This window comes from Triticum urartu, chromosome 6A (genome assembly GCF_056163025.1).
Source record: "Triticum urartu cultivar PI428250 chromosome 6A, HENAU_Tu73, whole genome shotgun sequence".
In the NCBI taxonomy this organism is placed as follows: domain Eukaryota; kingdom Viridiplantae; phylum Streptophyta; class Magnoliopsida; order Poales; family Poaceae; genus Triticum; species Triticum urartu.
In genome coordinates, this window is record NC_141878.1 from 571,573,891 (window position 1) to 571,588,367 (window position 14,477).

Consider the following 14,477-nt stretch of genomic DNA (forward strand, 5'->3'; position numbering starts at 1 on the left):
TAATGCAGTATAAAAAGACACAAGCAAGTAAAATTAACGGAAACTATAATGCAGTATACTATAGAAAAACAAGCAAGTAAAATTAACGGAAACTATAATACAGTATAAAAAAGCAAGTCAAATTAAAGGAATCTATAATGCAGTATCAAAAAATAAGCAAGTCAAATTAAAGGAATCTATAATGCAGTATCAAACAAAAAACGAGCCAGTAAAATTAACAGAAACTATAATGCAGTATAAAAAAAGATCAAGTAAATTGAACAAAGATCAGAGTGATGGACGTGGCCATGATTTGACATGAGTGTTAAACAAATTTGTTCAATCACAAGCATTGCACATTTGCCAACAGTTTTCTTGCATTGTTTCAAAAACTAGCCTGGACGAAAAGGTTGAGACTAGCCCAGACAAAAAGGACGTAGATCATCATCCAACTCGGAAGGAAAAGAATCTTCAGGATAACTTGAAGATCGACGTCGAAAATGACGGCAAAGGGAAGAAGACGGCGGTACGTGGTTGACCGGACTTGAAAAAAAGAACAGTCATGCGACAATTGTGAGATTTGCTTTTCAAATGAATGCAAGGGTTTAATTTAGGACGTGCATGCTGGGTGGACATGGCAGTTTTTTTTCAATATAGTACAAACGCAAGCGCTTATATGCACACGCATACACTTATCCCTATGAGTACACACATGCACACCCTATCTGTATGAGCACCTCCAAGAGACAGAGTCCACCGGAATTTGAATCCTGATGAACTGAGGATACCGCTGTTCATCTAACCATCCAACCACAGGTTGGTTCGCAACATGGCAGTTTTTATTGTGTTTAGGGGGGAATTTCAAGGCAGGCGTGGCAGTTTTCATTACGTGGTTCGTTGGAATTTCATCCTCAGAAAATATTCCTCGGATAGCATTTTCGTTTATTTGTGTGCATATGAAGTGGCAACTCAGACATATACCAAGGAATCAGAAGTTACTTAAACATATTCCTTCCGTCCGCGAGTAAGTGTATTTTTACCATTTGTCTTAAATCAAAGTTTCATAATCTGGACTAACTTTATAGAAGAAGAGCACGAGGTAAAAGTGTCGGGTCGGATGTTGGCGACGACGCAACCACCGAGACCGAACCACCGCCGGTCGACGGGAAGAAAAGGAAAGGAAAGGCGGTGCGCCACTCCACCCCACCCCACCCACCACCGGACCTGCTCAACCTCAACCCCAACAACGAAGATGGACGCAAGGAAGGAAAGCATATCTATCGCTCGTCAGCACCCAAGGCAAAGGCAGACGCGATTAAACATCACACTGGCATTTGACTATTCCGGCCAAGGTTGACGGCCGTCCCCGTCGTCCAGGCATCGTCGCCTGGCGGACGCAGCGCGTGTCGCGGGTGACGGACACGCGCGCGTGCGAGCCAAGGAGGGGGAGGGACACGTGGCGGGCAGAGGCGGTCGGCCCGGCTCGACACGACGACACCGGCGAAGCCAGCGGGTTTATGCGTGCGACACGTTTGCTTGTTCATTCATGTTCATTAAGCCGCCAGCAAGTGTAATCCATTTGCCGTCGCGTCTGCGAGGACACGCTTGCTTGTTTTAGCTGCCTGTCATAATTCTTTCTGGCGGCGACACGTCCGCTTGTGTTTATCTGCTTGTGATTCGTTCCGGCGGCGGCGACACGTTTGCTTCCTGCTCACTCCTGGCGTCCAGCCCAGTGCAGTGCATTTGTGCGTAAGTGCACAACGGCTCGATCGCCAGCCCTTGTCAAGTAAACCGAGGGGACGCGCGCGGTTTCTCGAGGCACCACACAGATGCTAACCATACCCTTTTTTTTCAGCAACGTATTGCCAAATTACCTTTTCTTTTGCCAGGCAAATTACTTCTTTTTACGGAAGGCCGTCGTGGCTAGCTTTATTAAAATTAAAACAGGAATTATACCGTCCATAAGGTTATGAACTAGGCACCTCGGAGGATCCCTCGTCCAACTACTACAAATCTTACTTTGCTTTACCGTTTTGACGATTGATCTTATCCCGAGCAGTCTTAAGTTCATTCGCAAGACACGTGGCAGAACCTCGCCTTGTCCTGCAAATAACATAAGCAAACAAATAGAAACATAGAGATTCTTAAAAAACGCCGGAGAAAAACGAAGGACGTTAAACTTCATTTACTAGACCCTCAATGTAATTCGGGCAGTAAGATGTGAGGTGGCTTCTAGGCCTGTCTTTTTCTTTTCTGAAATGCCATCATGGCTCACTTTATCGCTATCAAAATAGTCGTTACATTATTCACAAGCAAGGAAATAATAAAACTAGAAGGTTTATCGACCCGAGCATTGTCATTGTGATCAGCGTCCCTAGCTAAGCCATGACCAACAGAATTGGCATATCTATTACAAAACTAGAATTCGACTTAACGAATGCCCGTTTGTGACTAGTTCGCTCCTTAAAATTTAATTCTGCTCTGGAAAACACAAGCCAAAGAGGGTAGCTCTACGATATGCCGCTCTGCAAAAACAAAATAAAATCTAGGCACAACTCCCTCTTTTTTTGGTGAAAGCCCTTCAGGGGATGCTTCAAAATCTCTAGAACACTGCCACTAGTAAGTCGACACCCCTTCGTTTTTCCCCACGTCATCCAAAATATATCCTTTCCATCAAATTTCTCATTCTTGAAGTTGAAGCTGGAACTAGCTAGTTGTAGTCTGAATACAAACACCCTCAAAATATGGAGCAGCTACTGTTGATGAGAAACCTCCTTCATTCATAATCTCAATGGCCTCAAGGCAATCAGAATCGATAATAATTCTATCAAAGCCCATCTCAAAATATCCTCAAAATATGGAGCGGCTTCTAGCCCCGTATGGTAATATATACAAGGTGGGGCTTTTTTTTTTCAAGAATAGTGTGCGTTATCTTTTCTTAGAGATGCTCTCGCTACTATATCAGCTGGAGTTGTGAGATGTTAACTGTTGTGTTCACCCGTTATCATTTGTGCCTATTTTATTTCCATTTATAGCTAAAGTTTTGTATTGGTTTATTATTGGTATTCATATTATTTTTCAGTTATTCTATATATTTTTGTGTTTTTATTTTGTAAACAATTTTTCTTACTAAATCCTCATTCTTGTTTTGTGTGTGTGGGGAAATGATCAGATCTATTATAAAATTCAGCGAAAGTATAAAGCATCTCAAACATAATAAAAATTACGTCTTGATTCCAAGGCCAATGAACAACCAGTACTGGCGTCAAAACGAGCCGTCAATGTACTATTATGGCCACTCGGCCCTCATGCACGTGCCCCTAAGGACTAGCGCCATGAAGCTGTAGTTATTGTCATTGAACCCTTACATAGATCTAAAGCATCTGCCACCAAATCTCCCTGTACTTGGTTCTAGCAAGAAGTTGACGTGTATAAGTGATAACAGTTCTCAACCACCTTTGTCTAAGATAGTTTATAAAACCGCCTAAAGTAGGATCAAAGGATAATGTAAAACAGTTTAAACAATTCATTTAAAAACGGAAACAAATTTAGAGTGCACGGTTCACGAATGAACTTGTGCAACGGCCGAAATTGATGGGTGTGTTTTCCCCTCAATTTTGAAGTGTGTAGGTAAGGGGCCACCTCGTTAAAAAAATACGGCCTATTGGGCTTATATCTTGATTGAATACCAAAAAAATGCAGTTTTCTTATTGGTAGCGCGTGGTCTGATTGCTCCCATGACGAAGTCTCATTTGCACCTTTTTCTTGACACTGACATTGTTTGTTTTGAGGTTGCTTAGCAGTTAGCACATACACCATGTCGTTCATCTCCACCTTCTTGTGAGATATACTAGTGAACTCTTCCAGCACAGAGGCGCACACGCAACCCTGTGGCCGAAGGAACATGCGTAGTACATTGCATACATGCGCGATGGACACTCCTAAAGATCAGTGCAAGACCTTTTCAAGTCAATGATGCTTTTGGCGGGCCTTTCGGTCATGGGCGTTCCACTGCACCCAGCAATTGGTACGTACATTAGGTCGTCTCCATCCAATCCAATCCATATCTATCTCCAGTCCAAACATTTTTTTATTCGCCCATCACCTGGCCATTCTTCGCAGCGAAAGCATCCATCCCCCCGCGTGCGTGCTTACTCGTTTTCTCGAGTTCGCAAGGATGTTCTTCCGGAGATCAGTTCAGAATTTTAGCATATCGATCAGCAGTATAAATAAATACTGTCAAGAGTAGAACCGTTGGTCGGTCCGCGTCACATCACACGCATCGCGATCATGCATGGTGATGATGGCTCGTGAGACAAAGAGGACGGCCACCATCCAACTCCAGAGGAGTAAAGCTTCAAACCAAAAGCAACTTCCTTGAAGCAGCAGCCGCACGTACGTTTGGGTTTTAGTATAATCGTAGCGTATCCGCGGCAGATTCCCAGGTTACCGCCGGTTCACACTTCACGCCTCACCCTGGCACCCGCGATCACCACAGAAACCCTAGCCATCCTGATACGTTCTCTCGGCTCATTTCATGGCTGGAACGACCGAGAAAAATCGGGCTGATATTTTGTTGTCCTCTTCTCTTTTGTCAGGGCGCAACACAGGGTATATGCGGTGGGCGCGCGATCCGCCCGCACTACATAGCGCCTACGCAGCCGCCGCCGACGGGGATTTCCGGTGGTGGTGGTGCCGTGCGGGCCCCGGCGACGGCACCGCGAAAAGTTAAAGACGGCGACGGGCGGGATGGGACGGGGGATGGCGTGAAGTTGATCAACGCCAGCCAGATAGATATATCATCGGAGACGGAGATAGAGATCGTTTCTTGAGAGGAAAATTCAGCTCGTTGGAACATACTACGTATACTGTAATTTTCGTCGATCCTAGCTGCATCCCTAGCTTTGTTTCATCCATGATAAGAATAATGCTGCGTCGTGGATTCTGATTCACCGTCCACCGGGTAGCAGTGAGACCGGGGCGATGATTGAGCGAGCCCAGTGTAATGCTAATGTTCTACTTTGACGCCTTTGCTGGTCTTTTCTGTGGAAAGGGATTTGTGCTCCTTGACTGACTTTCTTTTTAATAAGTGTTTTGTTCTGTGTGGATGGATAGAAATAAACTCTTGGTTCTGCTCTGGAATCGGTGCTTCTTTGGTGGGGTTGGTGGTAGAAGATGCTCTGAAATTTGACACTAAAATGGATCACGCTTGTGTTCGTTGATCTGACCCCGGTGGTGTTTCTTGGCTCAATGGCTCTGCATATCTGAACCATGAACAAACGAACTGCTCCATGCACGAAACTTCTGCTCGATTTTAGCACGACGTGTACATCCAGCGGCCGGTGCCCTTTTCACTCATACACATGTCCGGCTGGATTACACGTCATGTGTGAATCGTGAAAATTCTGCCGTGTGAATAGCATAACTCATGAACAAATTAAGCTACTGGTTAATGATGTTTTCATGTGAAATACAGATGCAGTGCTCTGTTTTTTTTAACAGCTGCTGCTGCCATGTCAGTGCTGCCTGCTAAAGGGAAATACAATTTTTGAGGGGTTAAAAGGAAATACAGATTTTTTTTAGGTAAAGCTAGGTTGTATTGATCAAATGCCACAGAGTCTGGAATACATCTCGGATCATGGGGTTGAACAAGCCACACGTGACGCTCCTGTCCTAACGAATGCAAAAACTTAGCTAGATTGTGAGCCTCTTTCTTAGCATTTGGCGTGACAATTGGATCCCGTGCCCCTGTTCTTATAAGCGAGTCGCCACCCAGGGGTTATGCAGGATACATTATGTGGCTGATTTGTTCAATGCCAATGGCTCATGGAAGATGTGATTGCTTGGGGGCCAGGCAAGTTTGGGCTTTTTTCAGTTAAAAGTGCTTACGATTTTGCGTTTGATGAGACTCAGGGTTCTGTGGCTGCTTCTAGCTCTGCTCCTGATATACCACCTACTGTACGTAATTTTGCTTGGAAAGTGGTTGTGAACTCACTGCCCACATGACAAAATAAATATTCTCGTGGCTCGAAAATAGATGGCATTTGCCCTACCGAAGTTGAAGACAATTACCATCCATTCCTCCGGTGTCCGCAGGCTTGTGGACTATGGTACACCATGGCAGAAATGGTCTTTTTCAGAGTTAAACGAGATTAAGAACACAGGTAAAGAGTGGTTACTGCATGTTCTTGAACCGATTTCTGACATTGAAATGTCCATGTTATTGATGACTATATGGCGTAGTTGGCACGTCCGCAACGAGATCATTCATCATAAACCACACCACCTGCTGAATCGTCGTAGAGGTTTTTGATTAGCTACCTAGATTGTCTCATTGGACTAAAAACTGACTTCTGCGATGATCCTACCGAAGGTATGTCAATTATATCTTTTGATAAACCAGTCAGACCCGTAGTACCGGTGCAGTATGCTTGTTGGATGCCGCCTGCCTCTGGTTGGGTGAAACTGAGTTCAGACGGAGCTTTCGCCGACGATGGTTCTGCCGGTGCCGGCATGGTCTTGAGAGACGACAAAGGTGCAATCATTTTCTTTTCATGCAGATCACTTTTTTCTTGCCGAGAAGCGTTGGAAGCTGAGCTTTGTGCATGTATGGAAGTGTTGGAAGCTGAGATGGTTGTCATTTTGAAATGCTAGTCGAGAAGCGTTGGAAGCTGAGTTTTTTTTTGTGAGATGTGTCTTTTTTTTTGGGCGAGAGTTGAAGGTAGGACTACGACTTGGTTCGGGTCAGGTCCTTCAGCTTCTTTAGAGCTAGCACTTGCAGATTGTAATGGTAATGATTGTTGAGTAATACAAGTTTCTAACCGCAAAAAAGAGATTGTGAGCCCTTTTATTTGTCTCTCTACCTTCAAAAACGAAATTACAATTAAACTAGTAGCACGAAGCTTGATCTCACTAATGATACTACCATATCTCAAAGGGAAATATAGATGCAGAGTAAGATTGATTTTGGGGGCGTGACTATGTCTCACTACCAGCGAGACAGAGTAAGCTCTCGTTGAAGGCCCCAGCCTAAATGAGCCGGCCCAGCTCACGCGAGGCCGCTGCCTCTTTTGTTTGTTTGTTTGACCCTTTGTTTTCTTTTCTTTTTTACTTGTGTTTACACTTCCAAAAATTCTAAACATATATATTAGAAAATATATTTTCGTAATATTTTTAATCATGCATTAAAAATGTTAAATGTGTATAGAAAAAATATTGACCACATATACAAAAAATGTACACAAAAATAAAAATTTTGTGTGAAAAGGTTGATCATGTATTTAAAATATGTTAATCAAGAATTTGAAAAAAATTAAATAAGTATTAGAAAAATGTTGAATGTGTATAGAAAAAATGTTGACCCTGTATGCGAAAATATTAATCAAGCATTGAAAAAAAATGTTGAACAAGTATTTAAAAAATGTTATTCAAGCATTCAGAAAAATGTAAAATGTGTATAGAAAAATGTTGATCATGTATTAAAAAAAATCTTAATATTGCATTTTAAAATGTTGATAAAGCATTTGAAAAATGTTTAAATGTGCATAGAAAAAATGTTGATCATGTATTAGAAACATCTGAATCTTGCATTTGAAAAATGTTGATAAAGCCTTTGAAATTTGTTAAAATGTGCATAGAAAAAATGTTAACCATATATTAGAAAAAGTTACTCATGTATTTAAAAAATGTTAACCAAGCATTTGAAAATTTTAATGTGTGTATAGGAAAAATGTTGCCCATGTATTAAAAGAATGTTAGTCTTGTATCTCAAAAATGTTATCAAGCATTTGAAATCTTATATTTAAAAAATGTTAACCAAGCATTTGAAAATTTTAATGTGTGCATAGGAAAAATGTTGACCTTTTTATTAAAAGAATGTTAATCTTGTATCTCAAAAATGTTATCAAGCATATGAAAAATGTTAAATGTGTATAGAAATAATGTGGACCAGGTACTAAAAAAATGTTGACCTTGAAAAAGTGATCAAATACAAGTATTTAAGAAAAATGCAGATCATGTATTTAAAATGTTCAATGTGTATCGAATTTTTTTTCATGTGTACACACCAAAGGTATATTGTATACTAAGAAAACCTATGCGAAACAAAAGAAAAATGAAGAAAACCAAAAAGAAAAAAATGAAAGAAACAAGAAACCGAAGTTAAATGAAAAAAACAAAGAAAACCGAACTAAAACCAATGAAAAAAACAAAGAAAATCGTAAGAAACCCAAGTAAAACAAAAAAAAAGAACTGTTCAAAGAAAGAAAACCGAAGTTTAATGAAGAAAACTGATGAAAAAACAAAGAAAATCACAGTATATCAAGGAAAAAACAACGGAGAAAATTGATGAATAAATAAAGAAAATCAAATAAAAGATAAAAGAAAACGAAAACGAAGAAAAATGAAGTGAAGAAAATCAATAGAAAAAACAAAAAAATGTGAAGAAACAAAGAAAAAAACAAGACATTAATAAACGAGCTAGTCGAGCGAACCGGCGAATTACTCGATCGAAGAAACTCAGCGAAGGGAAAAAAGACAAAATGGGGCGGCCCAGTAGCTAGGTACACGATAAAAAGCTTCAGCGTGTGCATCTTCCATCTCGCATAACGAGAGATAGTGTTCTCCGAAATCACTAGTTGAGGAGTACTCCTTCTAAAGATCATTTTTACCTCCTCAGATTACGACAAGTGGCACATTGTATATGCTCCATTTGTCGTAACCTGGGAGCTTTCTCTTTTTCGTAGATCCATTTATTCAAAATGTTTTATCTCTTAAGTTGTGCGTCCAAATCTCAAACGTTCTCATAGTTGGATTTCTGACGTCGACATCTTCAAAACTGGATCCCATGTTGATAGGTATTGATGAACTTTTTTTTTCACAAAAACCGGACGGAAATATTGTGCCTCTCGCGGAAGGAAAAACAAACACGATTTTTCCGTTTTCGAGAGGGAAAGCAAATCCGTGCCTCTTGTGGAAGCAAAATCATGCCTCTCGCAGAAGGAAAAAATGTATTTATTTCCGTTTTCGAGAGGCACGACCGTGCCTCTCGCGGAGGCAAAACCATACTTCTCGCGGAAGAAAAACTATACCTCTCACAAAAGTAAAAAAGAAAACATATTTTTTTTCAGTTTCCAGAAGGCATGGTCATGCCTCTCATAGAAGAAAATCCGTACCTCTCGCGAAAGAAAAGAAAACATATTTTTTCTGTTTTTGAGAGGCAAGACCGTGCCTCTCGCGTAAGGAAAAAAAGATGTGTTTTTTTTTGTTTCCCTGAGGCACGGCTGTGCCTCTCGTGGAAGCAAATCCGTGTCTCTCACGAAAGCGAAAATAACATGTTTTTTTCATGTAAAAAATCATATTTTTTTTCAAAAGCTAAGAAAGACCGATGAAAAACTGAGAAAACAAAAAGACCAAAAACCATCTAAAAGGCTGAAAATGCGTGTGAAAAAAAAGAAAAGGAAAATTTGGTTCTGCTCTGGAATCGGTGCTTCTTTGGTGGGGTTGGTGGTACAAGATACTCTGAAATTTGACGGTAAAATGGATCACGCTTGTGTCTGCTGATCTGACCCTGGTGGTGTTTCTTGGCTCTGCAAGTCTGACCTATCAACAAATTAAGCTACTGGCTAGTGATGGTTTCTTGTGAAATACAGATGTGGTGCTTTGCTCTTCCCTTTTCTAACTGCTGCTGCTGCTGCCACTGCCAGTGGTCACTGCTTTTTTTTTTTGAGGAACGCCAGTGCTCACTGCTAAAGGGAAATAAGTACAGATGCAGAGTAAGACTTATCTGGGCCAGTATCATGTCAGGGACGGAGACGGAGGTCTCTATTAAGCCCGGCACGGCCCAAAGGTCTGCTCTGCAGCCCATATGCATCTTCTCTTCTTTTCGCGGCGGAGGTTTCCTGCCGCCGGCGCCACCCAGCTCCGGACCACCCCACGATCCGCGCCGTCTCCGCTCGGCCCTTCCCTCCCCTAAGGTTCGGATTCGGGTCGATGATTTAGCAGAGCCAGCCGAGGGCACCGCCTAGGTGAACTCGATTTCTCCACCGCGCTTGGTTAGCTCTGTTGATTCTGCCATCTAGTGTCTAGCCGACCATGATTTGAATGACAGTTGTTTTTGGTATTTATATTGTCTTTACATTTGTTTCTTGAAGTCACAACAAGGGGGGCACAGAGCTAGCTCCTTTTCATTGAGACCTAACATGACACCTCTTTCCTGTGTGGTTGTCTGGGCCTTTAGATTTGAAGCGAGTAACAGGTTCTTCTACCTGCACAATCGGCTGAACTGCTGGAACCAGGTCTCACTTATTTTATCATTGCATGTCTTCATACGAGATCTGCAGGGCTCCCTCCACCTTTCGCCGAGGATCCGATTCCATTGTCTGCAGGGCTCCCTCCACCTTTCTTCAAGTTTTTGGGCTGGATTGAAACAACAAGAAAATAATTAAGGAAACAGTGTAACTGCAAACAGAGGAAAAGAAGAAGAGGGTTTTCAGTTCAGATCCATACCTGGCATCACCAGTCTACCAATTATCAGCAAATTGTTGGGCTGGATTGAAACAACAAGGAAATCATTTTGGCGCCAAATTGTCATTTTTGTTCTGCTTCCTCTGCAAAAATACTAGCAGCAGTCCGGCTGCAACAAAGAGGATCATGGCCACCAACACGAAGATATAGATGGATGTCTTGAGATGTTGCACGCTTCCAGCGGTGTTGGCTCCCATCCAACTAAACAAGCCCACTGCCTGTACAGATTGGGGTTCACCACCATGATGATGAGGGCGATGGACATCATGAAGCTCACCCAATTGCAGTAGAAGATGGCGTTGTAACGGCGTGGGTAGTTGTACAACAGAACCAGGTAGCCAGCATGGTGCCCGAGCCTATTGTCCTGGAGCTTGAAGCCGCCAGGAGGGGTGAGGCCGGCTTGGTAGGTGATGGTCGTGACCAAGATCGCGAAGAGGAGCAGTTTGCGCCTCTTCTCCAGCAACTGATCTTGGTCATCATGAATGTTTTCCTTCTGATAGTCCAGCGTAAAGAAGACGACCTGGATCACCACATAGACCAGGACGGCGCTTGCCCTCCAGTTTCTTCCTGTTATTACTAGTAGAACGCCCGTGTGTTGCCACGGGCCAACAAATGGATCTATCATGAGCCCCTAAACTTTAACTCCTGGATCACCGTGTTATTACTTCGCTATGTTGTCAGGCCACTCCAAATTCACCTGGTGTTCGCTCCAAGTCTATTAATTTGTTGAGTCCCATCATCCCTAACATATGAATTGACAAATGAATTCGAGTCATTTGGCTTCAACTCTACATTGCCACCCAGCTCAAATTCACATATATTTTTGCCATAGGCATTCTCATCATCCCTAACTTTAAAAGTCTTCCGACATTCCTCGTCCACTCCCTCCTAGAACTTATAGAGAGTTAAGTGGGTGTAACAACCTTTAACTCCTCAAAATTTGAGTAGAATTTGGAGGGTCTTTTGAGGACTTAAATTTTAGGGGAAGCGCTTTAGATGCCCTTACTTATCAGATTACTTTTCCAAATCTAATAAATAATTTATTGTCAGGTCTTCTGTAATCTCTGTCCTCATACTATCTGCATCAAAGAAAGGATGAAAATGAAAGAAAGTTGTACTGCAACAAAACAACTATATCCTATTATTTGAGACAGATTTTCCCTCGGTATTTGATGTCCCCTTGATAGGAGGGCATTTTCAATCCATGTCAAGTCTCGATAGGATTCATCCAACCTGAAATATATAGTACTATAAATGTTTTGTAGAATAGGGGAAATGTTTATATATATACACACACAAAGATGGTGTATGGATGGTTTTTCTGCAACACACTGAAGGAGAACATGTAGAGGCATTTTCTCTTCAGGAATATTTAATTTTTTCTATACAAGTTATCTTAATCTATCGATCAATGACATGGTTAAGTACTAAATTTCATGGATTCATGTAATATGCATCTTTTATCAGTTAGTACTCCTTTTTAGTTCGCATATAAGATTTGTCTGAAGTCAAGCCTCGTAATGTTTGACCAACTTTATAGAAAAAAATACCAACATTCACAATGTGAAATCAATATCATTAGATGCGTCATGACTCTAATTTTCATATCATGTAACATTAGTATTGTTGATGTTGATATTTTTCCATATAATTATGGCCAAACTTTATGAAGTTTGACTTCGGACAATTCTTATATGCAGAGTAAAAAGGACTGGAGGGAGTACTAATTTGCAAATGAATCAAATGCAAAATAGCAATAGATCACTTTACCATCCATTAAGCCGACAGTATCAACAATTACTGTTGGGGCTACCCAACAGTTATTCTGCTAAAAAAAGGTAGTCGACAAAACACATCAATCTAAGTTGTCGGCAAGACCTCTATAACTGTAACACCATAGCAGAGAGAGTAAAAAACTCAGGATGGCGAGTTCACAACAACCTGACAGTTTAGAAATCCATAAACATGATTGAAGACGCCTCACTTATGTCATGATCTAGAGTCTCCAAAGAGAAAACAACAACTACCTGAGTTACGAAAAATACTTGGTTTTGTTGAAATAGCAACCCTGATGCCATTTTAACAATCTATCACCGGTTCAGTTAGTTCTATGGCATGAAAACCAAAGACAAAACTAAGGAAGTCCAAATAAATTTAATATTTGCAGTAAGCAACAAAACTAATTTTTTTCTCAATTTAGGTGTAAATTATATGTCAACCTGGAATTAGATATCTGTTATATAATTATTTTGCAGGCAACTGAATACTTAGAATATATAATACTCACCAATTTGGTGAAACAAATGAAAAGTACAGGATTGTTTAAACCCATGTTCAGAGCACAGAATTTCCTGGGATAGCCTATGCATTAAAAACAGGGCTAAGTATTAGACACAAGAGCATCATTGAATACAGATTTCAGCAAATAAATTACATGATGGGAGGCGGAAGCAAAGTGAAGTAGGGAACGAACAACTACGTACACGCTCCCTCTTTAATAATAGAGATCATCATTAAGCGCGTTGTTAGACAATTCAAAGCATTAGATCCTCAAGATATCACCTTTGTTTTACCTCGGTGAAAATTTCCAGTAATCCATGGCAATCAATAAAAATTTCCCTAATCATCTATCTTTAGTCATTGACAGAAATAAGAGGGAGGAAAATATAGAACCACCCTCACTTAAATCACCCAAGGTTGATGCGCGATGTGCCTGTCCAGAGACTCCAAAATGAGTCTAGTGCGAGCCTTCTCTCCTTTGACCTTCGCAGCCATCACGCCAGCTTCCGCCATGCACATGTCCTCCACGCACCCCCTTCCATCACTTCCTCGGCCTCTTCATTCTTTGGCGTAGGATCCTTTGTGTTCGCTTCTTTCTTGAGGCATCAAATAATGTATATCGTTGGACAAGAATTACAAGATGTTTAACACAAAGTGTTTGTTCATAATTGGCTTAGCAACGATTAAAAAACACTACATCTTCAATAAATGGTAAAATGCTTAAGAAGCAAGACATTTATAAGTAACTTTACCATCTCCTTCAACTGTCCTTTCTTCAGGAGCTCAGGGGCTCACTATCTGGGCGGTAAGCAGGCTGCCACGCAAAGATTCTGGATGCAAAAAAGAAAGTAACAACATTTAGTAATTCAGCCATATTCCTAGTATCTACATATTAGTTTGTGTTAAAAAACAATGCACAAATCATATCACTGCCGTTGTACCATTCCATCATGGTTGCAAGCTCCTTGTATTCAATGTTTTTGTCAATGTTCTCCTTTGACAAAAATATCCCTAAAATCATCTCTCCCCTCTTAGCATTAAGGAGTGATCTTGCAAATACAAAAGGTTTAGGGTATGAGCACCAAATATAAAATGGTGACTCGTAGCAATGATTTTCATAAAAAAGGTCACTGAATATAATAAATATAGGGCTATGCTATGCACTTATAATTAACAGTTTTTTGACTGGTACTTATAATGAACAGCAGATAATAAAAAAACAGTATGTAAAGTTAAAATATGGAAAATAGTACTGAACTGGATGTATTAATATTTCAAAGAACTTATGGGGTATGAACATATTATTCGGAGGCATAAGGCCATGTCCAACGCTCAGCTGCCTGTTCAGACGCCTAACGAATAATAATAATTAATTAAATCAATTAGCATAGGTCTAGGTTTCCCCGCCTCCAGCGTGGCAAATTTAGTAGGTGTCGTGTGTTAACATAGTAGCAACCAACCTGATTCGCTTCCATGACCAAGTTGGCCATACTGAGGAAGTCCTGATGTACTGAATAGCACAGAAGAACTAAATACATCTTAAAAGAAATGACGAAGGAAAAACCCCACTAATTACAGCCAAAGCAGATAATAATCTAAAGTTGTTATCATGAGAAGATGATCAAAGCTTGCTTTATCTGAAAGAGAAAAAAAACGTGCTAATCTTTAAGTTTAATAGTTTCAGGAAGGCCTTA